Raw genomic sequence first — 25,236 nt, 5'->3', positions numbered from 1 at the left:
TGATGGTCTACCTATGCTGGAAGCCATGATGTTATCTGGCCCTGACTGACTTCCAGCTTGTCACCACCAGCTCTTTTCTGTGTGGAGCCAACGTTCCTTCAGGCCTGAAATCTCCTAATTAAGCGCACCAAGCCTTCATCTCATCAGAGGGGAGCTAATGAAGAAGCTGAGTTGCATAACAGAGCATTGTCCCTATTCACCCACCTCCACTCTTGTGCAACAGGCCGTGGCGATTAGATGGAGCACACAGCAAAAAGGCAGGAAGGTGTCTCTTCAGGGACCTTTCCATACCTGGGAAATGGGGAGCTCAGGCCATGGCAGAACCAAACCGTCTGTGGCCAGCCCTGCGGAGACCAGCACAGCTGGGCCTCTTGAAATTTCCAATCTACTGCCGGGGGGGGTTTCGGCCTAACTTGTTTGGAATGTGAGATACGGTTAGTCTTTGCCTTTTAATTTATTAAATCAAAAACCTGTGATGTCTTTGTCTCTAAATCTATACACACACACACTTACGTTATATATCATAACTGGCTGATACAAATGAAGAACCATGTGTTGGTTTAATTGCCCATAACTGATGCAAGTATGTAGCCATCAGTGTTCAGCTTAGGAAACCAAAAAAGTTCTAGGTACTTGATCAAGAGAAGGTTTAATACTCAGAATTCAGTGTTTTAAAAACTATTGAAGGAACAGGTTTTAGGCTGGGGTTCTTGGAATGACTTTTGGAACAATATGGACCAGCCCAGTTGGGGAATTACTGTCTCTGAGTTCATTGCTGGAGCCACACTAGGCAAAGTTCAGAGCCATTGGGGCTGTGCCCAAAAACATCAAGGTGGGACTTTCCTCATGCTCAGGAAATCAGAGGATGGACACTGGGGACACACTTGGAGGAGAAAGCAACAGAGACAGAACCCACAGGAAGGGCACCCAGCCTCAACCTTGCCTTGCCAATCCTTCTCTAGACTAAGGGTCTGCTAACCTTTCCTGGAAAGAATTAGGAAATATTTTTGGCTCTCTGGACAGTAGAGTCTCTCTCACAGCTACCCAACCAGGACATTATAGTGCCAAAGCAGCATGGATAATTTGCAAATGAATTAATATTCTATGGTCCTGTCCACAAAAACAGAGGGCCCACCAGATTTGGTCCGTGGGCCATACTAGGCCAAACCTTGCTCTAATGAATCTCAATAGAACTTAACTTACCCCCAGAATCCTCATTGCAAGGGAGTTTTGAAAGGGTAGTTTTTAGTTTTCCAGTGAAATGGCCCTGAGACAGTGAGGGAGAGTTGCTTTCCTGCCTAATGAAAGCATGTTATTTCTGCTGCTTTTATGTATTTGAATAAAGGAGAAGCATTAGCCAGAATGGAAGGTATGTACCAGGCACCAAGGGCTATGGTGCTTTTTCTCCAGTAAAGAGACCACATCATGATGAATAACGCCAGTTAGAATTGATTTATAATAACTTTACTGTTATTCTCCAAGAAGTCTCTGTCCTCTGATGGGTCAATAAACAAGAGAGGATGTGGAGCCCCCCCCCACCGCTGCACCTTGCAGCACTGTGGTTCTCCCAGAGGTGCTGTGCTGACTTTGGTTTTACCCAGAGGGTGGTTCCAGGTCGCTCCACTTGACCATTTCTGGCAGAGAGGCCCTCTGTCCCTCAGTGAGGGAACCAAGGTGGAGGATGCAGCCAATCATTGAGTATGTTTCTCTTTTTTCTAAATTATTGAGGCACAGTAGACATAACATTCTGTAAGTTTCAGGTGTGTACCATAGTGATTCACAGTTTTTAAAGGTTATACTTCACTTATCATGATGAAAACTTTACCCTAACTGTACATTCAGGAGCTAGGAAAGTGAACACAGGATGGGTTTCCAGAGCCACTGGATCTCCTGGGAAATGGACATGGGTTGAAATTCCATTTATCCCCTGACCTTCCCACCTTCCATTAAGTCCCAGTCCTGGAGTAGACTCATCAGCTCGGAGACCACATCAGTTGCTCCCTGACAAGCTGGGCCTCCCTTTCTCCTGGGCACAGCCACCCTGGTTAATGGCTTCTGGTCATGTGCAGGAAGGGAGAGGGGAAAAGCCACAGTGTGTTCTTGGAGTAGCTTCTCAGGGTCTGAGGTCAAGGGACTCAGTCAGCTCCTCATTCAAGACCCTTCCTCAGGCATCCTCACCCCAGGCTCCAGAGGGTTGACTCAAGGGCTGCTCACCATGGTGTCCATGTACTTCATGGACACCATGGCCAATATGATCTCCTGGAGACCTGTGGCCCAGACACCTTGGTCACAGCTTGGCTCTGCCACTGGTCACTGTGGTCATTCTCATCTTGTCTCTGAGGTAGGGGTTGATAAGGCCTCCTGACATTTCTACCCAGACCACCTGCAGGAAATTCACCACTCACCTGATCATGAAAGGATCATGCCCTTTTCATTTGTTCAGTGAAAGAACTGTGATGTATTTAACACAGACTTCTTGCGTGATTTCTTTACCTACTTATGTATGACTGCGAGTGATGAAAATCTGTGTGCTGTGTTTCAGTGCTCAAAGCAAACACAAATTTGGAATTGTTTGAGTTGGCACCATTTGGAGTTCTGCCTCTACTGAGAGTAAGGATAAAGCCGGTGGAAACAGACCTTACAGAGGCATTTCCTGTTATCAGCCAGAACCAGAGCAGAGCAATAAAGTAATCTGTATGAATCAGAAATCTACTTAGCTGAAGCTTTTTAAAGAAATCCTACCCCATAACCATTGTGGTTGCAAACCTGGAAAAACTCTAGGTCTCTGAGATTTGAGGTGACTTGTCTGTGGCAGCCAGATTACATGAGACTCAACTCAGAAGCAGAGACAGGTGAGGGGCACCCCAAGTGGACAACTGCTTCTAAAGGAGGCATCAGTCTGGGGCACGGCCCTGATTCCTCTGCCTCAAGGCACAGGACTGCCAGCAGTGAGGATGGGGCACAGCCGCAGGGTGGCTCTGAGCTCAGGCCCAGGAGAGGTTAGCAAAAATGCACAGACTCTGGAACCAAGTGGCCTGGGTTTGAATCCCACTTCCATCACTTGCTGGAGAAGTTATTAGTTTTTGTCTTAGTTTCCCCATCTATAAAATAGAGATGAGAGAGATTGTTTTGAGATTAAATTAATTAATTCATGTAAAACACTGTGAGCAGTGCCTGCACATTGAAGCTCAGCACAGCACACACATCATCAATGTTGGGGGTGAGGTGGGTGCAGTGGTGGGGATTAGGGATGAAGACAGAATGCTACAGGGCTTCCGTTATTTAACTGGGCTTCACATACCCCTGTGTGGTGCCTGGATGGGGTTATGCTAACTTTTTCCAATTTTAATTTTAATTTTAATTTATTTTTTTTGTAAATGAGCTTCTCTCTCAATGAAGGGTTAAAAAAAAAAAAGCATGTTTAGTTCAAGACCAGCCATGCTTCAGGCCAAAAGCACAACCGGAAAACTCTGCAGCCCACCCTCCTTCCCAGGTGTTCCTGCCTGATAAACCCTTCCAGGCCCAGGTAGCAGGAGCTGTGGTCACCCTTCAGGGAGCCACTGGATGTCTCAGCCCTGGATCTGCTGATGCTTCCGAGGACAGTAAGTGGGCAAATAGCCCCTTCCCCTGGCCTCCCTCTTCCCTGCCCTTTCTTTTTCTTTGAATCCCAGAAGTTCTACATCTGCGAGGAAGTTTGAAATACTCTTAATTCATGCAACATCCCTTCAAGGCATCCAAAAAGCTTGCTCCTGAAAGAAATGTGATTTGTGCCGGAGAGAGTTACCCGTGAAGAGCAGCCCACTCCCTCAGTGTTCTGGGTTGAGTTCAGGGTTCTCAGTCAAGCCCCTCAACTCAAGGAACCCCAGCACAGGCAGCCACATCCTCGGTCTTCAAGTGCAGTCAATTCAGCTACCCATGCCTAGCAGGGGATTCATGGTCTTTGTGCAAAAGAAGCGCAAACACTCTGGATTCATGTGGTTGGGCCACAAAGAGCTTTGTTGGCATCAACAGCTCTGAGGATGACTAGAGCAGTGTTCCATTCATAAACGGAACCAGGAGCCCCCTCCGGGCAGCCTTCAAGAACCTTAAGCAGGAGAGATTAGAAAAATGAGAATGAGACCCATCAAAGGAGGAGGAGCGAAGAGAGAAAACACATGGCCTATGGCAGCGGTGAACTGGAGAAGTTAGCCCAGTCTTCTAAGAGAGCAGCTAGAACAGTGAGAAAATATTAAAAAAGAAAGAAAGAATTTGCCTGGAGGCACGGAAGATAAAACCAGCCAACAAGGAATTAACAAGGAAGGATTTGGGAGCTAAAGGAAGGACAAGGGTGGTGAACCCAGTCTTCCCAGAGATGTTTACCAATTGCAAAAAAAAAAAAAGGCAGTTAAGAGAGAACAAGAGGGGGCAAGAGCCCCTGGCAGCCTTTCAGTGGAGGAGCTAAAACCTGGAGCCCAGTACCAGCCAAAGGGCAGGAGAGAGTCACAGGCCACCTACACTCCAGGTGGGGGCCACGAAGGGCTACATCCTAGGAATAAGGGTGACAGAGATGTTATTCATCTCTCAGAGGGACTGAATCCCAGCTTCAAGTCATGTGTAAAACTGGATTGTGGTGAATGTTCCAGCTGACAGCCAAGAAAAAGCACAAATCCTTCCTCGGGGAAGATAACAGCAGACTAGACCTCAGATTACTCCTACTACTTGTCATACACAGCATTTGATCCGCAAATGCAAATTCCAAATACCCATGAGACCAAAGTAAAGGAATGTAAGCCAAGAAAGGCAAGAGAAAAGAGAACAATCTCTTAAGAACTCCCCCCAAAAATGGAGTCATCAGAATCAAACTTTTTAAAAACTTTTTTTTATTTTGAAAATTTTTAAGCATACATCAAAGAAAGAATAGTATAATGAACCCCTGTGTATAAATTATTCATCTTTAACAATTAAACACACACACATATTTTGGGGAGCATTTTCAAACAAATTCTAAACATAAAATCATTTCATCTCTAAAGACTTTAGTATATAATTCTAACAACCCAATTATCAGACCATTATTACATTTAATAAAATTAATAATAATTTCTCAGTCTAAAACCCAGTTAGAGTCACAGATTTTAAAATAACTACTCTTAATATGTTCCAGCAGATTAAGAACAAAAGTAGAAATTTCCAGCCGAATGTTGGAAAATTTTAAAGAAAAACAATGAACATTCTAAAATAGAAATAAAGTTATTAACATTAAAGCTCAATTAATGGACTTGGCAGAAGTTTAGACACAATCAAGGAGAAACCATGTGACTAGGAATACAGATTAAAAGAAAAGATTCTGAATAAAACACAAAGACACCAACAGATGGAAACGCAAAAGAGAAGGTAGAAGACCAGAGAATGCAGTCTCCTGTCCAGAGGTAACAGACAGACTGGAGCAGAGGCAGTCTGAACAGCTACAGGATGGTGGTTTACTCAAATTGATGAGAGACATTTTATTGAACACATTCGTTCATTCCTGACTCCAAGTACCTTGGTCCCTTGGTCCCTTGGTCATGGACATCCCCAGCTGCTGCCACCACTGCTTCAGCTACAGCTGCCACCATGTCACATCCAAAGGCCAGGCTGTCTTTGCCTCACTCCTCCATGAGGTAAGGCCCAGCCCCTCCAAGTTCTGTTTCGGCAGCTGTGATGGTGGGAGCTGCAGCATCTCCGGTGCACAGGCATGGCCTGACCAGGCTCTGAGGCTCCTGCTCCATCACCATTTATCCACTCAGCTGATGCTTGGGGTCTGGCTTCTCCAGAAGTATGGGTGTGCCAGACCTTCAAGGGGAACTTTGATAAAGGGAGACAAGACATAAGAGTGCCAGCAAATAAGTTCTATCTTCCTTCCTCTGATGGACTGTTCTAGACAGTGTTTTGTGTTCAGCCGTCCTGAAGATCCCTTAGGTAATAAGCACCCTGCTTTGTCCCTCCATTAAGCTGCAGTCAGCACTTTCTTGCAGTTGCTTCTCTTTCTTCTACTTTATTCATCTTTCATTCTCACCATCATGTGAGACCTCCTTCACCTTTAGCAGCAACATGCTTGTCCACAGCATGTGTGTACCATAGTGTCATCAGCAATTCCACCATAGATGGACATTCAAATGGTTTCCTATGGTTTGCTATTATAAAACTGTACAAGAATATCTTTAGACATATATTTTGGTGTATTGCTTTTAATTTTTATAAAATGTATTGTTAAAAATGAGATTTTAACATCACAGAATTTAACAGATACTGCCAGATTGCTTCCCCTAAAAGGTGTAGCAATAGACATGCCCGTCAGTAAAATTACAGAGTGCCAGCTTCTCTAATCTTTTTTACATCTTGGACCCTATCAATTTTTTTAATTGTTAAAATTTGTTAAGAAACTTGATTTTTTTTTGCTTTAATTAAAAATTTCCTGACACTAGTGAGATTGATGATTTTAATCTTTTGCCACTTTTTGTGTTTTATCTTGCCTAGTCATACCTTTTGACATTTTTTTCAACTAGATCTTTGTTTTCTCCCTTTCTGAGGAAGTTCTTCGTGTAGGAGCAATCTTAAACTTTTGTCCATGTATATTGGAAATGTTTTACCGTGTCAACCATTTATTTGATGGTTTCTAATATTCTTTGCCATATAGAAATGTTTAACATCTACAGTGAATCTGTCACCATTTGCCTTTATGATCTTTGAGGGTGGTTTTTTTAAATCGCTTGCGAAGGCCTTCCTGGTCCTAAGATTAGATGAGTATTCTTTTCAGTCTTCCACTAATATTTTTACAGGTGTGTTTTACAGTTAGCTATTTAAACCTTCTGGGGTTTATTTACATGGAACAAGGTAGGGGTCTGTCTTTTTTTGTTCTTCCAGTTGAGTAACTGTTATTCACCCGTTAGTCCCTTTTCACTTCGTGCTTACCAGCATAATTCCAGACTTTTTCAAGAAACAAATTCTGCCATGTTCTTCATGGAAAGCTGACTCCACTCTACTCCAGACTCATGCTAACTTGTCTAATCTTTTTCCAAAGGTTGGTTCAAAAGTAGGCACGTGGCCCAATTCTGGCCAAAAGGATGTGAGGAAAGTCATGCCATCTTTGGGGTAAGATCTGTCTTGCTCATCAGGTTAGCATCCAGAAGTTACGGGCTCTCTTCTTCCTCTGGAAGTGGTCCTGAGTGGGAAGAGGCCAGGTCACCGTACAGCATCTGACCACCTGTAGGGAGGCAGGTGACACAAGAGGGTATAGCCAAGAGACTCACCCGGAAGTTCTAAAGGCTGTACATCTCTAAGCTCATCTCATTCTGCATCCTCCCACAAGACTGTTTAGCGGTCTTCCTTTGTGTTCTATTAAATTCATTATTAAATTCAATTCCATTTATTTTCTAGCTTTCATTTATTTTTATTTTTGTTATTAAATTTATTTCTACTTATTTTCTAGCTTTTATTTTTATTATAAGTGGGGTGGGTTTCCATTTAATTTCTATTGATTGATATTTTTAAAGCTATTGATTTTTATTTATTTTGTGTGAAAAATTCATTTTTATTCAATATTTTTTTTAAAATTTGGTCTATGGTATTTTCCAAGCCTGCAACCCTACCACCTAAAAATATAGATAATTTAATCCTTCTGTTCTAACATTAGTATAACTTATTTCCTCTTTCTTATTTTTTACATTAGCTAGACCTTCCAAAATCATGTCATTTAATCATGATGATAGAGGGCACTGAAGTCCTGTTCCACATTTTGGTTGCTTAATAATTCACAATTGGACATCTAGATTTTTGATAAATACCCTTCATTATGTTACATTAGTTTATTCCTAGTCTTTTTACTTAGAGCTTATGAAACAAATGACTAAAACTTTAATGTTATTTTAAATCTGTTGATAAAATTGTATAGTTCTTTAATGTGCTTATGTAATGAGTTTGCAAAGCATGTTGAATCATTTTTACATTTTTTTGGAGTAAATTCCACTTTGTCAAGCAAGATTTTTTTTTTAATTCACTGCTGATTTCGATTTGTTAATATTTCAGAGTATTTTGGGTTTTGCGTCTACATTTACAAACGGAATTGAACCATAGTTTTCCCTCTTATTTTATTCTCTTTAAAGTCAGATTTTGGTATTAAAATTATAATGAATGAAATATAAAACAAATGAAAAATTTTCTTCATTTTCCATAATCTGCCATATTGAATAATAAAAAACTACATTCTATTAATTGAGACGTGTCATCTAGCATCACCACTCTCTACCAAATGAAGTGATGTGCTTCCTATTACACAGAGTACCACAAAAGTGTTCTCTTGCCTGAATAAATAGCTTCTTTGAAGTCAGAGAAATAACATTGACTTATGAGGCCCATTAATTTTAACATTTAAAGAAAACATAAATTTAGGAAAAGCATTCCAACTCCTCAAAAAATCAAATAATATTTTATGCCCAAGTTATATTGTCAAATCAATATTATTCTTCATGAGAAATTTATTACTAAATGGCTTCATTGACACATAAAGACACTCTTTTGAGATGATGAAAATTGTAACTTGTAAAGGATTCACATAGACCATCACAGTGACCAGAACCACAGAAAACCATAAAACTAAAATTGTACAGCTGAAATGTGTGAGAACAGCCAAGTTCACTGAGCATAAGGAAATGGTCATTTGATACCACCAATTACTCATCCCTTTCCTACTTTACAATGATACAGTAAAGATAAAAAGTTTCCATGAGAATGCTTCAGAGTGTTTCAAAGGAAGCTTCATTTGCTGTATAATCACCATTATTTTTCAGACTGCAAATTTAAAAATGACCTATCTCTGGGAATGCAGTTTGGTGCAGCCACTATGGAAAACACTATGGAGATTCCTCAAAAGAGTAGGAATAGACTTACCATATGACCCAGGAATCCTGCTCCTGGGCATATATCCAGAAGGAACCCTACTTCACAATGACACCTGCACCCCAATGTTCATAGCAGCAATATTTACAACAGCCAAGACATAGAAACAGCCTAAATGTCCATCAGCAGATGACTGGATAAAGAAGAGGTGGTATATTTATACAGTAGAATACTATTCAGCCACAAAAAATGACAACATAACACCGTTTGCAGCAACATGGATGTTTCTGGAGAATGTCATTCTAAGTGAAGTAAGCCAGAAAGAGAAAGAAAAATACCACGTGAGATTGCTCGTGTGTGGAATCTAAAAAAACAAAACCAAAAACCATAAATACAAACCAGAAACAGACTCATAGACATAGAATACAAACTTGTGGTTGCCAAGGGGGCAGGGGGTGGGAAGGGACAGACTGGGATTTCAAAATGTAGAATAGATAAACGAGATTATACTGAATAGCACAGGAAAATATACACAAGACCTTGGGGTAGCTCGCAGTGAAAAACATATGTGACAATGAATCTATGTATGTTCATGTATAACTGAAAAATTGTGCTCTACACTGGAATCTGACACAACATAAAATGACTATTATGCAATTAAAAAAAGTTAAAAACAAGTACAGTGTACAATTAACTATCTAAAAAAAGGAAATTTCTTCTGTAGAGCACAGGAAACCATATTCAATATCTTATATCACCTATAATGTGAAAGAATAGGAAAATGAATATATGTATGACTGAAACTTTATGCTGTACACCAGAAATTGGCACTTTATAATTGAGCATATTTAAATAAATTAAATATATATATGAGATGCAGATTCTCAAGTGAGCAGGTCAATTATATGTCTAACTGGAGTTTGAAAGGAAATAATGGAGGATGAGGAGGAATGTTTTTCAAGAGTTGGTTGCTGAGAATTTTCCAGAATTACTGAGGGACACCAATGTTCAGATCCAGGAAGCTGAATGAACTTTCAGTATAAACTTTAGAAAATCCTCTCCACGTATAGATATATCGTAGTGGCACTGCAGAACAGCAAAAGGAGAGAGAAGATTGTATAGGATCTCAAGGAATGAAACAGATCATCTACAAAAGAACTGATAGTAGCAACAGGATCCAGAAGACAGTGGAGAGGATTTACCTAGGTTGGACACATTGTCAATAAGAGATCTTGAGATACCACCTCAACACCTCCCGGATCGGCAAAAACATAAAGCCTGACCACACCAAGTACTGGAGAGAATGTGAATCAATAGAAACTGTCATCGCTGCTGGTGAAATTGCAAATCTGTTCAAGCAGTTAGGTGTTACCTAGTCTGGTAAAGTGGAGCGTGAGCACACTCCCTGACCCATCCACCCTGTTTCTAGGGCAGCGCTGACAAACATGCTCCAGAAAGCATACACAGAAGGTTCTAGCAGTGCTGTTGATAACACAAGAAATGTGAAAATAACCAAAATGTCCATCGTTACTACTAAGAAAAATAAATGTTGGTTATCATTATGGAAATCTGCAATCAAGTGATCCATAGCTACCTGAATCAAAGTGGATAAATTTCAACAACATGATATAAACAACAGGAATCACATAGAATATATACAGTAGGATTGCACCAGTAGAAAGTCCAAAAGCAAGAAAGCTTAAGGATGATTAACGCATTGTTAACTCTAGGTGTATGTATGTGAGTGTCTGCATGAGTGTGTGCGTGTGCGTGTGCGTGTGTGTAGTAAAAGAACAAAGCCATAGATACACACCAAGTTCAGATTAATGTTTACTTTTGAGGAGGAAGAGAAGAGAATTAGAGAGGGATAAGAAAAGGGCTTCCAATGTCCCTTATCGGTGAGATTTTATTTTAAAAAATAAAACCCAAAGCAAATATAAGAACATGTTATCATGCATTCAATATGTGTGACAAGTGTATAGGATTTTTATAGTATTATCTGTAATTTCCCCCAGATTTGAAATAGTCCTTAGTTTTAGAAAGAAAGCAGACTAGTGTACATAATACATAAAGAGCTCACAAAAACTACTGCGAAAACAACCAACCATAAAAATGGACAGAAGATGTGAACAGATACTCCACTAAAGAAGACATATGGATGGCAAATGAGCACACGAAAAGCTCAACATCAGCAGTCAGTTAGAAAATGAAAATTAAAACTACAATGAGACACCACTAGTAGAGACGATAAAATTTAAAAGACCCTATCAGGTGCTGTTAAGGATGTGGAGCAGCTGGAACCCTCTTACGTTGCTGGTGCAGATGTACAATGACAGCATTTGTTTTGAACCTCAGGTAGTTTCTTAAAAATTAAACTTAGAACCCGTATGAACATATAAACTCTGTCACCCAGTCATTCCACTCTTTGGCATTTATCTAAGGCAATAGAAAACACATGTCCATAGAAAAACTTTTACACAAATAAGCATAGTGGCTTTATTTGTAATAACCCCAAATTGGAAGCAATCCAAATGTCCATCGACAGGTAAGTGCACAAACTCTGAGACAGAATATTATTCAGCAATTTAAAAGGAATACATTATAGGCTACAACAAGAATTGCTTTCAGAAAACATTTCATCAAGAGAAAGAAACCAAACAAAAAGAGATACGGTGTGTAATTCCGTTTACTTTTAGGAAATGTAAACCAGTGCATAGCAACAAGAAACAGCTCAGTGATTGCCAGGGGATGAGGTGGTGGGGACAGGAGGGGTGGGCTGGAAGAGAGCATGAGGAGACTGCTAGGGACGATTCGTGTGTTCATTACCTTGATTGTGGTGACGGTTTTCCGAGTCTATTCCTATGTCAAAAGCTGTCCAACTGTACCCTTTAAATATGTGCATTGTTAAATATCACTTATATCTCAGTAAGTTATTTTAAAATAGAAATAAAGCATAGGGAGAAGTAGTGACTGACTACCATGGGAGGAAGTACACTGGCTCGGTGGGGCAGGCCATGAGCGCGAGCCCTCCTCCCGGGCGCAGGCTGACCTGCAAACATGCATACCGGGAACCTGGGGCAGGAGAGGCCGCCCCTAGGCCAGGCCCTTGTGGAGATGGGAGCAAACTGATTGGCTCCCTCGAGGCAGTCTGCTCCCGGCGAGGTCCCTCTCCCCTGAGCTCACCTCGACTGCCTCCCAGTACCTGGCTGACAAGGAGAATTAAATCTGGGGTAGCAGAGGCCGCCCCGAGGCCAGGAGACGGGTAGATGGGAAGAAAAAGAGCAACTCGCCGAGGGATCCCCCTTTGCTGCTGGGCTGCCTCCGCCTCTGCGGCCGACCTCTTCCCCCGACAGCACCACGCCCGCTCCCAGGAGCAGGCTGACTTCAAAGGCTTCAGTCCGGTGAACCTGGGGGAGCGGAGATCGCCCCCAGGCCAGGCCGCTAGGGACATGGGAGAAAATCCTCTGGCTCGTCAGGGGCACCCGTGTCCCCTGTCGGTGACGCCGACCCCGTCCCCAGACCGCACCCCGCCTCTAGTGTGTCAGTGTGTCTGTCTGACTGCCTGCCTGACTGCCTATCTATTGGAGGAAGGGAGAGGCTAGTCTATGTGTGTGTCTGTTTATCTAACGGAGGAGGAGGCGCCTAGCATGTCACTCTCCTTGCCTGCCTATCTATGTATCTCTCACTCTCTCTATCTATATATCTGTCTATCTAGATGAGGCATAGGAGTAGGCTAGTGTTTCTTTTAATTTTTCTGTCTGTTGAAGGAGGGGGTTACTTTGTCTATCTAACTATCTACCTATTTGAGGAAGCGGAGGAGGCCACAGAGGGTCGAGGAGGGACAGGGAAACACAGAGTGCAGGGGGGCAACGAAGGGGAGACCCCACCTCAGGGATGGGAACCTACAGAGGGTCAAGGAGGACATGGACAGACAGAGTTTAAGGGGGCAATGAAAGGGAGACACCCACCTCAGGAACGGGACCCCACAGAGGGTTCAGGAGGACAGGGACACACAGTGCAGGCAGGCAATGAAGGGGAGACCCCACCTCAGGGACGGGACCCCACAGAGTGTCTAGGAGGACAGGGACATACAGAGTGCAGGGGGACAAGGAAGGGGAGAGCCCACCTCAGGGACCCCAAGAGGGTGCAGAAGGGACAGGGACAGTCAGAGTGCAGGGGGGCAATGAAGGGGAGACCGCATCTCAGGGATGGGAACCCCACAGAAGTTTGAGGAGGACATGGACAGAGTGCAGTGGGGCAAAGAAGGGGAGACCCCACCTCTGGGACCCCACAGAGGGACCAGGAGGGACAGGGACAGACAGAGTGCAGGGGTGCAATGAAGGGGAGATCCCACCTCAGGGATGGGTCCCCACAGAGGGTCCAGGAGGGACACGGACAGACAGAAACAGGGGGGCAATGAAGGGGAGACCCCACCTCATGGAAGGGACCCCTGAGTGTTCCAGGAGGACAGGGACACAGAGAGTGCAGGGGGGCAATGAAAGGGAGACCCCAAACTCAGGGATGGGACCCCACAGAGGGTCCAGGAGGGACAGGGACATACAGAGTGCAGGGGGGCAATGAAGGGGAGACCCCAACTCTGGGTCCCCACAGAGGGTCCAGGAGGTCAGGGACAGACAGAGTGCAATGGGATAACGAAGAGGAGAACCCACCATTGGGATTCGACTCCACAGAGGGTCCAGTAGGGACAGGGACAGACTAAGTGCATTGGGGCAATGAAAGGGAGACCCTCACCTCAGGGACAGGACTCCACAGAGTGTACAGGAGGTGCAGGGATAGATGGAGTGCACAGAGACAATGAAGGGGAGACCCCAACTCAGAGACCCCACAAAGGGTCGAGGAGTGACAGGGACAGACAGAGTGCAGGGGGGCAATGAAGGGGAGACCTCACCTCAGGGATGGGACCCCACAAAGGATCCACGAGGGACAGGGACAGAGTTCAGGGGCGCAATGAAGGGGAGACCTCACCTCAGGGATGGGAACCCCAGAGTGTCCAGGAGGACAGTGACAGACAGTGCAGGGGGGCAATGAAGGGGAGACCCCACCTCAGGTATGGGACCCCACAAAGGATCCACGAGGGACAGGGACAGAGTTCAGGGCGCAATGAAGGGGAGACCCCACCTCAGGGATGGGAAACCAGAGACAGTCCTGGAGGGACAGGGACTGATGATGTGCAGGGGGGCAATGAAGAGGAGACCCCAAACTCAGTGACCCCACAGAGGGTCCAGTAGGGACAGGGACAGACAGAGAGCAGGGGGGCAGTGAAAGGGAGACTCCCCCTCAGGGATGGGACGCCACACAGGGTCCAGGAGGGACAGGGATAGACAGAATGCAGGGGGGCAATGAAGGGGAGACCCCACCTCAGGGACAGGACTCCACAGAGGGTCAAAGAGAACAGGGACAGACAGACTTCAGGGGGTCAATGAAGGGGAGACCACACCTCAGGCATGGGAAACCACAGACAGTCCAGGAGGGACAGGGACTTATTGCAGCGGGTAAACAAATGGAGACACCCACCTCAGGGATGGGACTCCACAGAGTGTCCAGGAGGGACAGGGACAGACAGAGTGCAGGAGCGCAAAGAAAGGGGTCTCCACCATTGGGACGGGACGCAACCCATTCCCTTTGTGCTAGATGAACGAACATTCATTAAAAGTTTGTTTAAATTCTGCCTTAAGATGCTGGTATTTGGTCTCCACTTCTGACAGTTCTTCCTTGAGCTTTTGAGTAGCTTCTCCCTTTTCACCTAGTTCTGCCTGTATTCTCTGCAGAGACGTTTCAGATGCAGATAACCTTGACTGAAGCTGTTGATAATCTAAGTCTTTGGAGGAAGGCTTGCTTGTATATTCTTTTTACTCACACATTCTTCATTGTGTTTCTCCTCTGAGTATAGTCCAGTTCTTTCTTCTGCAACTTTTCAGTCAAGTCCTGAAATATCAATTTAACAATGTATTTCTTTTCCTAATACTTTCAATTATTCTAATTATTCAAACAATCTTTAGAGCAGTATCATTTCGTACTAAATGTTTTAGTCATTATTACAATATAAAAACAGTGAAAATATCCAACCAAGAATTAAATCATTACATACTAACTTATGATTTTATTATTGGTCCACTTGACTAAGCTCTTAGTACTAGTGTAATAAGAACTACTAACAAAATTTTGACATAAAATGAAAACACTAAAATCTACTAACTAGACTCTTTAAGGTATGCAAAATATTTACATTCTCTCATTTGAGTTAAAAATTAAAACTACTCCTCTATCATCAAAAATTGTTTTACATAACAATATACCTCAGCAATTCTGATTTCTGGCTTTACAATTTCATAGTTGGTAAGAGTTTTAGCATAACAATACCATTCACTGCTGTAGTATGCCTGATTCTACTGATTCCTAGTTTTTGCTCTTCTTAACAAACACTATTTTTAGGAGTAATTCAAAGTTCTTTCTAGGTATGTAAAAACAGTGATCTAAAAATTTCACTAACCTATCTCATGTTTTGTTATTTTACTCAGTACTATCAAGTATAAAGTATAAAAACTGACACCTCCAATCAAAGATCTGGATCAGTCAGCCTAATCAAATGTCAAAGTCTGGTCTTAGTGGGGTTGTTACAATTAATATTGAACATTTTTAAGTCATCATATGTACACATAAGGTATGGATTAGAATTTTAACTCAATTCTGTAACAAAGATAGCCAGGATAAGAAGCCACGGTGAGCACCTGATGAGTCAATCATGGACATTTATAATGCTCACTTTTTATATGCAGTGTGCTAGAAGGGGATACTACAGATGTAGTGGAGGACTAGCAAAGCCTCTGACCTTTAAACAGACTAATCTAAATGAAACACGCATATCAAAAAAAAAAACTTTTCTAACAAAGTTGAAACATAATGCATAGGCAAAAATGGATTAATAGAAAAGCTGTGTTAAATTTCTTGAGTATATAGTCTTAAATAAAATGAGTAAAGTTGAGTGGGACTAACTAGTAAGTTAAAAATCACATGAAAATAAACTTTTAACTTGGTAAAGTGGTGAGAGGAGTTAAGCAATAGGTAGACATGACTCATGCTATCTGCTCTATACAAGAAGACATAAATAGATAAAGTCACAAAGGAACAAACAAGTTGCATGAGGGAAAATAACAAATGCTATTTATTACCTCGAGGGGAGTAATAAGTCTAGGTACCAAAGTGGGAAAGGCAGGCAGCAGTAATGATTCTTGAACACCAGTCTGAGAAGTTCGTTAATATAAATTACCAAGTAGGAATATACTATAGAAAAAGCAATGTCAGAAAGATGATATAAGTATATATATAACAAAGAGAAGATGGGAGACAAAGTAAAAAGAACAACCATAAATTCTGGGCAAAATTAGCAGCGATGTGTCTTGACCAACCAACAGAAACAGAAAAAAAGAGACAGAGCCAAAAGACTAGAGAAAAAAATAGTAATTTTGAGTCAATCTGTATATTAGGAAAATTCTTCTTTTATATAAACATTTGTGTCTTGTTAGTAACTCCACATCTTTCTTGACATAATTTTCTACTTTTAAGAAGATAACATTTATTTTAGAATTCGTAAGCTAAATCTATTCGTTGATCATTATAGATATCTTGTATCTTTTTGAAGAAAAGTCCAAGTTACTAAATTTTATGAATGCAACCACACTAATACTGAGAACTTGGGTGGGATATAATTTTTTTTAATGCTACTAAAATTAAGGCTAGTAATGAGGTAGTAAGTCTTCTTCCCCATAGGCTTAAAGTAACCAAGTAATCCCACTAGTTCTACACATAATCCCTCAGACAGCTCCACTCTTTAAGAAGCAAAAAATACATAACAACCATTGACTGTTTAAAATTCACTTGCCTAAAAAATTAATCAAAATCTTCCTGCTTTACTGCACAGATGAGAGCTAATTAAATTTTAAAAGAACCTAAATCACTTACTTTCTTTTCAAAAGAAACTAGTACACTCACATGATGTAATTTTTACATGCAAAAGGCTAACTGAATTTAGTATGACAAACTTTTCATTCTCATTATCATCTTCCCATAGAATCTGAAGCAAAAAGTATAGTGAAAACATGGTTTTTGAAGATTGATTTTTTAATGCAGTAGAATCCATTAAGGAAATCAATAATTGCACATTCTCTTCTCTATATCAATCCTTACAACAAAAAATGAGATAGACATTATCATCCCCATTGTATGGATGAAGAAGCTAAAGTCAAAAGCTTGATATGACTTGGCCAGGTGGCAGAGACACGTATTATGATTCTAAGTCCAATAAACTTTCCACAACACAATTCAGACACTCAGTGAGTCAATTCATGCTCCTCCAAACTTATACTATTCAAATTTAAAATATAAAATGAATGTTAAGATTGGTTTATAACAATTATCATTTGAGTAGGCAGAAGTCTTTCCTTCTGAATGTCCAGTCCTCTTTTGATTTCCTCACCAATTGTTCTTTCAACGTATTTTCTTACAGAGACAATTTCCCTGTATTAGGCTCTATTATCCACTTGTTACTAGCCAGGTAATGAGAAGAAATGCAAAAAGAATGGTATTTTTTATAGCTTGAGAGCTTACAGAGTAGTTTCAGGGATCTCATTTGTTCCTCAAAACAGCTTTGTGAGAAAGAACAAATTAACTATTTGTAGCTCTCCAACATCTTGTATTTTGTGCTCTTACATGTTCCCATGCCTTCTATAGATATATCTATCTCTAAAATGAAATGCCATTAACCCCTCTGCCACATGATACGCTCCTTAGCATCCCTAAAGACTAAGCTAAATAAAGTTGTCTTCTACAAACGCCTTTCCTGACTTACTAGTCAGTAAGATAGGAAAACATCCACCGTGGTCTTGATCCAACTCGGCATCACAAAACTTCCAAATAAAAACAGTGACAACAAATATTCATTGAGGTGCTTTCTAAAAGCCAGACACTAGTCTAAGCACTTTAACATCTATTAATGTATTCAATACTCACATCAATCCTAAGAGGCAAATGGATATAACAGTACTTCTTAGCAGAAGAGGAAACACACTTTAAGAGGTTGTGTGTCACAACCAGTTAGTGGCAAAGCTGAGATTTAAACGGGCTTTTGACCACTGTACTATTCTGTTCATGTCAGTATACCACTTGGCAACACAGTGGTAATACACAGCGATACAACTACTTGCCACATCTGGCTCTCGCTCTGGCCTATGAGCACCTTAATACTGGGACCGTTGGAAAGTGGAGAGCAATGAAGAATGGAAAATGGATAAGAGGTGTAACCCAGAAAACAGTCAGTCTCTTACAGTGACCCATGTTAATCACATTAGTAGCTTTAAATAAACATATGATTTTGTTCAGAATCATACAGAAATAGTTAAACTAAGCTGCAGAATTGTTTAAATGTCAGAATATGATTCTTATTAGAAACTAAGAAGGAGGCTCCCTCAATATTCCTCTCGTTTTTAAGTTTTCCAAGTCAGTAATTAAAAAAACACTGACTTAATGCTGAGAACTTGACATTAACATAAAAGCAACTATTTTTCCCATTCATTATATTTTAAAATGTAATCTATCCACCCTGATGCTGCCTATGACCCACAAAAGCTGCCAAGGCATTTCATGTAATAGCCTTCAAAAGACCAAGCATAGAGATTTCCAAATTTACAACACTTGGATATCACCACTGTCAACAATTATGATTTATCAAGGACAAAGGGTGAGGAGTGGTGAGGGAGGCAGAAGGCAAAAATTCAAAAAAAAAAAAAAAAAAAGAGAGCGAGCGATAGATAGATGCACCTCTATGCTTGCTCCTGCTCTAACTGGTGAAAAAAATCCTAAGCAAGAAAACACTTTGAAAAAAAATTGTCAAGTATTACACTTCTGTAAAGATTATTAAGATTAGTAGAAAATCCTCTTATCCCCTAATAAAAAATTCTATTTTTACCACACTAAACCATCTTGATTCCCTGTAGTGCTCATAAAATAGACAGAGTACTTCCTTTAACAGTGTGTGTGCACGTATGTAGGCATGTGTGAATATATATATATATAATATATATATGATGTTTGTTTCATAAATATTAACGGTTTGATGTTTCAGAAATACGTAACAAACTACACTGATCATAAACATCTGCTGCATGTACACATCTGGCCAACTTCCAAGAGGCAGAAGGTCAACTCTAATCTCAAAAGAAATTAAAAATCAAATTGAGGGACAAAGATAAAACTAAAGTGTATGTAGATGTTTTCTACATAGAGTTTGACAGGAGAAAAAAGGAGGGACAGGGAGGCAGGGAGGTTTTTATCAGCCATAAAAAGATTAAATTTTAAAAATCAGTCAGCACCAAGTGTTGATGGAGAAATAGAAAATGGTAAACTAGTATAATTACTTTGGAAAACAGTTTGGGATCACCTAGTAAATATGAGTATGTATGTAGCCAGTAGCCCAGCAATTTCACATGAGAGTACATAACAATTTAATTCCTGCACAAATGCATGAGATTTATGGTGAAAGTTCATAGCTGCAGTATTTGTAACAAGAAAAAAGAAAAACTGTGTGAAAAAATAGGAAGTATATATGGATCACTTTGGCTGCATACCAAAGAATAATGTAATTGTCACATAGAAAAGCATTTATGCAATTGAGCTAGTTGCTTTTTTCCTTGAAACGCTATTTCAACTGGAAAGAATCACGGACGAACTATCATTATTCAGACTTGGGTAGGAAGAGAATCTGTCATGTCAAAGAATAGAAGTGATCCCGTTGGTTGCCAATGATAAAACTGAAGCTTCAAGATGAAGCTTAGAATTTTGGAAAACTTGTATCTACCACCACGAGCTTGACACTTCCTTATGCTTAAAGCCTGTACTGAGATTGATGGTGATGTTGACAAATGTGACTTGTTTTATACTGTACAGTGAACTGTTCAATATCTGGGAAATCTGCATAACTCAGTGAACCAGTATTTTTCACATGACTAATGCATTATGTTATAAAAATCATGCATAGGAAAGGTCTATTCAAAAGGCAAGACAGAGGAATGAATTTCAGTGTTACAAAGTACAAAAACTGCATTGATATGGTTTCAGAATCTACACTGCAACTAACTTTTGAGAAACTATACCTTATCTAATTTCAGTACAATATCAAATAAAAATAGCTACAATTATCTGAAAAGGCTATTTAGTCCTCCCTTTTCCAACTACATCTGTGTAAAACTAAGTTTTCTATGCACACTTCAACCATATCACAACAGATTAAAGGTAAAAGCAGATAGAAGAATCCATCTGTCCTGTATTAGCTAGACATTAAAGAGGACTGAAAAAATGTAAACTACCACCACTATTTTTTATATTGGAAAATAGACATTTTTAATAAGATTTTTGTTATTTATGTTAATATCTAATGGTTACTGTTTTCTAAATAAAATAATGAACATATATTTTTAGTTTATTTTAATTTCTGACATAACTGTCCATAGATGCAACCAAAAAAATAAATAAATAAAAGCTCTTCGGGGTTCATGACACTTTTGAGAATATAAAGCAGTCTTGAGATCAAGAAGTTTGAGAAATACTGTGCAAGGGCACAAGCAACAAACACCCCAAAACTTAGGAGCTGAAAATTTTATCTATTATCTCACACATTTTCTGAGGGTCAGGGAATTCAGAAACAGCTTAGCTGGATGGTTCAACCTCAAGGTCTCTCTTAGACTATAGTAAGCCATGGGCCAGAACTACAGTCTCTGAAAACTTGACAAGACTTGGAGGATGTGCTCCCAAGTTCATTCACCTGGCTGTGACAAGAAGCTTACTATTTACAACCAATTATTCTCATCTCTTTTTCCCTTCTACCATGTTACTTTCTGTCTTGATTTTTCCTTGTTATATTTCATCAGAATACTAGGTTCAAGTTATTTAAAGCAAAGCCAACAAATTCACCATACCTTTGAGTAAAAAGATTTAATAACTCCCTATTATTCCACCAACAAAAAAGTAAAGATATGGGGGGAAAAAGTATTAATACCATGCCTGCCCTGCCTCCAAACTAAATATTATCTGTTGCTCATCTTTAAAGAAACAAAGTGGAAAATATTAACATTACAAAAAAATACAGAATAAGAACAAAGTTGGAGGTCTCACACTTCCTGATTTCAAAACTTATTGAAAGCTACAGTAGTCAAAACAATGTGGTACTGACATTTAAAAAGACATCTAAACCAACAGAATAAGAATAGAGAACCCAGAAATAAATACTCACACATGGTCAAATGATTTTCAACAAGGGTGCCAAGACCATTCAATAGAAAAAAGGACAGTCCTTTCAACAACTGGTGCTAGGAACACTGGATATCCAAATACAAAAGAAAGAAACTGAACCCTTACCTTATGCTGTAAAAAATTTTTCCAAAATGGATCAAAGATCTAAAACTACAAAACTATTAGAAGAAAACAGGTGAAAAGCTTCATGACAAAATTTGGCAATGATTTCTTGGATATGACACCAAAAACATGGCAAGAAAAGTAAAAACAGACAAATTGGATTAGATCTAAAACTTCTGTGCATCCAAGGTGCGATACTGTAAAATATACATTTGGTCCTGGTCCCCATTTCTGGAACTGGGCTCCTAAGACCCTAGGAATTTCCTATGTGATAAGAGCAATAAAGATATCCTTTGCTATTCATAACAAGCCCCCTTCAGCCACCTATGAGTTTTTAATAATGAGGTGATTCTTTAGAAAGCTCTAAGGATAGGGGCGGGTGCTAGCGGCACCAAACTTGAAGGAAGGGTTGAACTTTTAGCCCTACCTGCTCCCCAGGGAGAGAAGAGGGGGCTAAAGGTTGATTTAATCACCAATGGCCAGTGATTTGATCATCTGTGCCTATGTAAAGAAGGAAAGAAATTTGAGAGATTTCAGGTTGATGAACGTGTGGAGAGCTCCCAGAGAAAGCATGGAAGCTTCATATACTTTCCCACGTATCTTGCCCTATGCATCTCTTCCATCTGGCTGTTCTTGAGTTACAGTCATTTATAACAAACCAGTCATGTAATAAGTAAAATGTTTTCCCAAGTTCTGTGAGTCACTCTAGCAAATTAATTGAACCAGAGGCAGAGGCCTGGGAACCTCCCATTTATAGCCAGTTGCTCAGAAGTACAAGTAACAAGATGGACTTTGAACTGGTGTCTGAATTGGGGTGTGGGGAAGGTACGGGTGTTCAGGCACAGTCTGGTGGGACTGCACCCTTAATCTGATGCCAGCTCCAGGTAAATAGTGTAAGAATTGAGTTAAACTGTCGGACACCCAGCTGGTGTCGCAGAATTGTTGATATACAGAACACCCACACATCTGATGTCAGATGTGAAGTTGCAGTACAGTACTGAGAGTAGAGGAGACACACAGGAGTGTTTTTCCTTTACAAAAAGACACAATGAACAGAGTGAAAAGGCAACCTAAAGAATGAGAGAAAATATTTGCAAAATCATGTATCCAATAAGGGATTAATATCGAAAGCATATAAAGGACTCCTACAACTCAACAAAAACACAAACAACCCAACTAAAATTATATGGCCAACAAGCATATGAAAAGATGCTCATCAACCTAATCACTAGGGAAATGCAAATCAACCATGATGAGATACCACCTTAACACTCATTAAGATGGCTACTATAAAAAAAACAAAAACAAAAACAAACACAGAAAATAACAAATTTTGGCAAGGATATGGAGAAACTGTTGAATCCTTGTACACTGCTGATAGGAATTTAAAAGGATACAGCCACTATAGAAAACAGTACGGTGAAATCCTCAAAAAATTGAAAACAATTACCATCTGATCCAGCAATTCCACTTCTGGGTATATACCCAAAAGAACTGAAAGCAGGGTCTCAAACAGATATTTGTATACCCATGTTCAAAGCAGCGCTATTCACAATAGCCCAAAGAAGGAAGCAATCCAAGTATCCATCAACAGATGAATAGATAATATGATAACACACGTACAATGTAATATTATTTATCCTTAAAAAGGTAGGAGAATCTGACACAGGCTACAACATGGATGAACCTTGAGGACATTATCCCATGTGAACTAAACCAGGCACAAAAAGACAAATACTGTGATTCCACTCATATGAGTTACTTAGAATAGTAAATTCATAGATATAGAAAGTAAAAAAGGTTTGGGTCAGGGGAGACAGTGAATGGGGAATTGTTTAATACTGTTTAATGAATATAGTTTTAGTTTTCCAAGATGAAAAGAGTTCTGGAGACAGGTTGCGTAACTGTGAATGTACGTAACATTAAAAAAAAAAAAAAAAACTTAACTCACACTGTACTGTGCCAATATATAAATAACATACACAAGATTAAAATTTAAGATATACAAAATCAATTCCCCATTATATATAGTTTTTAAATTCTCACCTGATTTTTTTGTGTTAACTCATTAACTGAACTTTAAGTTTCTGTAGTTCCTGCACATATACAGCAACTTCCTGGGGGCGTTTGGCAAGTTCACTTCTCAGCTGGCTTACTGTGGCCTAAAAAGAAAAAAAAGAAAAGAAAAAATTAGAGCAAACTAAAATGAAAAAGGAAATGAAAGCATCCAGAGGTTTTAAGATTCCATAGATTTTTGTCATTGTTGTTGTTAAATTGAAATAATCCTTAGAAATTTCAACTTGGTTCTTTATCTTACCACCCTCTACTGCCACCCCACAACTTCTTTGACTGAAAATTAATTTTTAAAATTTATCCAAAATGAACAACTTTATTTAATAATACAGTAAGTGAAAAGTTGACATCCTGTTTTATGTGTCTGAAGTAAGCATCAAACTGCAAACTTGAATTTACTGGCTTTAAATTCTATACTTTAATCCTGAATTTAAAAAGGATATGCAAGTCATGCCTGTATTTTCTCCCAACTTCTATAGCATAGCCTTTTCTTTTTACTTCAAAATCATGTTAAATGCAAACAACCAACACAGAAACACCTTTAAAGGTGGTGAATCATCTTTTTCACTGTAATTGAAAGTACCTGTCTATAGAAGTTATCAAACAGAAATTATATGTAGTTTCACTAACCTGGATCACACTATGATCATGGATAATAGCTGGACATGAATTTGCTTTAATACATTTTAACATTTTTAAATAAAATTAATGTCTATTATTGAAACAATGATTTGATCATTTAGTAAATAATATAAGAGGAAGATAAGCAAAGATCTTGGAAATACAAACTTTCTATACATGAAAGTTTTAACCACTACAGAGACTAAGTACTGTTTTTAAAGTATGGTTTCCTACAACTGAAAAGAACTTTGTATATCTAATTCATTGTTTACATTGTTAGTAAATAAACTTTATAATATGAATATGGTAAACTTTTTTAAAAATTTTAACAAATACATCAGCAGTTACTATATTATATATTACAAATGAGTACTTTCATCATCAAGGGGGAAACCTTAGAAGGCTACTAATTTATTATAAAAATAATGCCAAAAGATCTTTTGCTATTTCTTTTGGAAACCCTTCCAGAATGCATGGCACCTTTTTTCTTTTTAAAGATTCTCACTAGTGACAAAACCAAATCCACTATAAATGGATGAATATATAAGTTTTAGAAACAAACTAGTAAACAAGGTAGGTGAACTGAATGATCAAACACTTGGGTTTATCTTATTTAATAACCATAAATTAATGAAACTAGTTTTCTGAGTGTTTTCCCAACTGGTTTAAAGTCAACTAAAAGAGGTCTGAAAATGTTTTGGGGAATGGCAGCATGTCTGAGATATGTTCATGGCCTTACATTTTATGGAAAATATATGTATAAAAAAAAAAATATATATATATATATATATCATATATTTCAAAAAAGGGAATGTTTAAATATTCATGTCTTTTTAACTGTGTTCAATTTAAAGTATATCCTAACACCTTCTGTCTTAAAATGGTCATGCATCCTTCACATGGTTATAGGTATTAAGAGTTTACTTCAAATTGCTGTATCTAACAACTCTGAATCTCAGAATCATTTTCTATTAGCAACACTATGGATATTAATAAAAACATTAAAACAACCTGGCTATTTCAAATTACTATGTTTTAATCATGTAACACAAATGCCTACTTATCACACAAGAAAAGAAATTATATTTAAATCCCTACTTGTAAATATCCTATCAAAGGAATGACTAGAGTATCTCGCACATAATAAACAGAAATAATAAACAGTATGTACTAAAGTGCAAATTTTGAGTATATTTCATTAAAATACCGATTCCACTTTAAAGTCTGTAAGATGTAACATGTCTATCTTGCTGATAAATTCCAACA

The 25,236-nt window shown here is 39.4% G+C and overlaps 1 pseudogene; it reads right to left on the bottom strand.

Annotated features, from left to right (window-relative positions):
- Nucleotides 1–11,321: 11,321 nt before the first annotated feature.
- The window catches only part of LOC141578436 (early endosome antigen 1-like), a 64,571-nt pseudogene continuing 50,656 nt past the window's right edge, over nt 11,322–25,236 (bottom strand).

Source organism: Camelus bactrianus, chromosome 8 (assembly GCF_048773025.1).
Source record: "Camelus bactrianus isolate YW-2024 breed Bactrian camel chromosome 8, ASM4877302v1, whole genome shotgun sequence".
In the NCBI taxonomy this organism is placed as follows: domain Eukaryota; kingdom Metazoa; phylum Chordata; class Mammalia; order Artiodactyla; family Camelidae; genus Camelus; species Camelus bactrianus.
The sequence above is the reverse complement of the archived record's forward strand: the minus strand, read 5'-3'. Positions and strand labels throughout refer to the sequence as shown.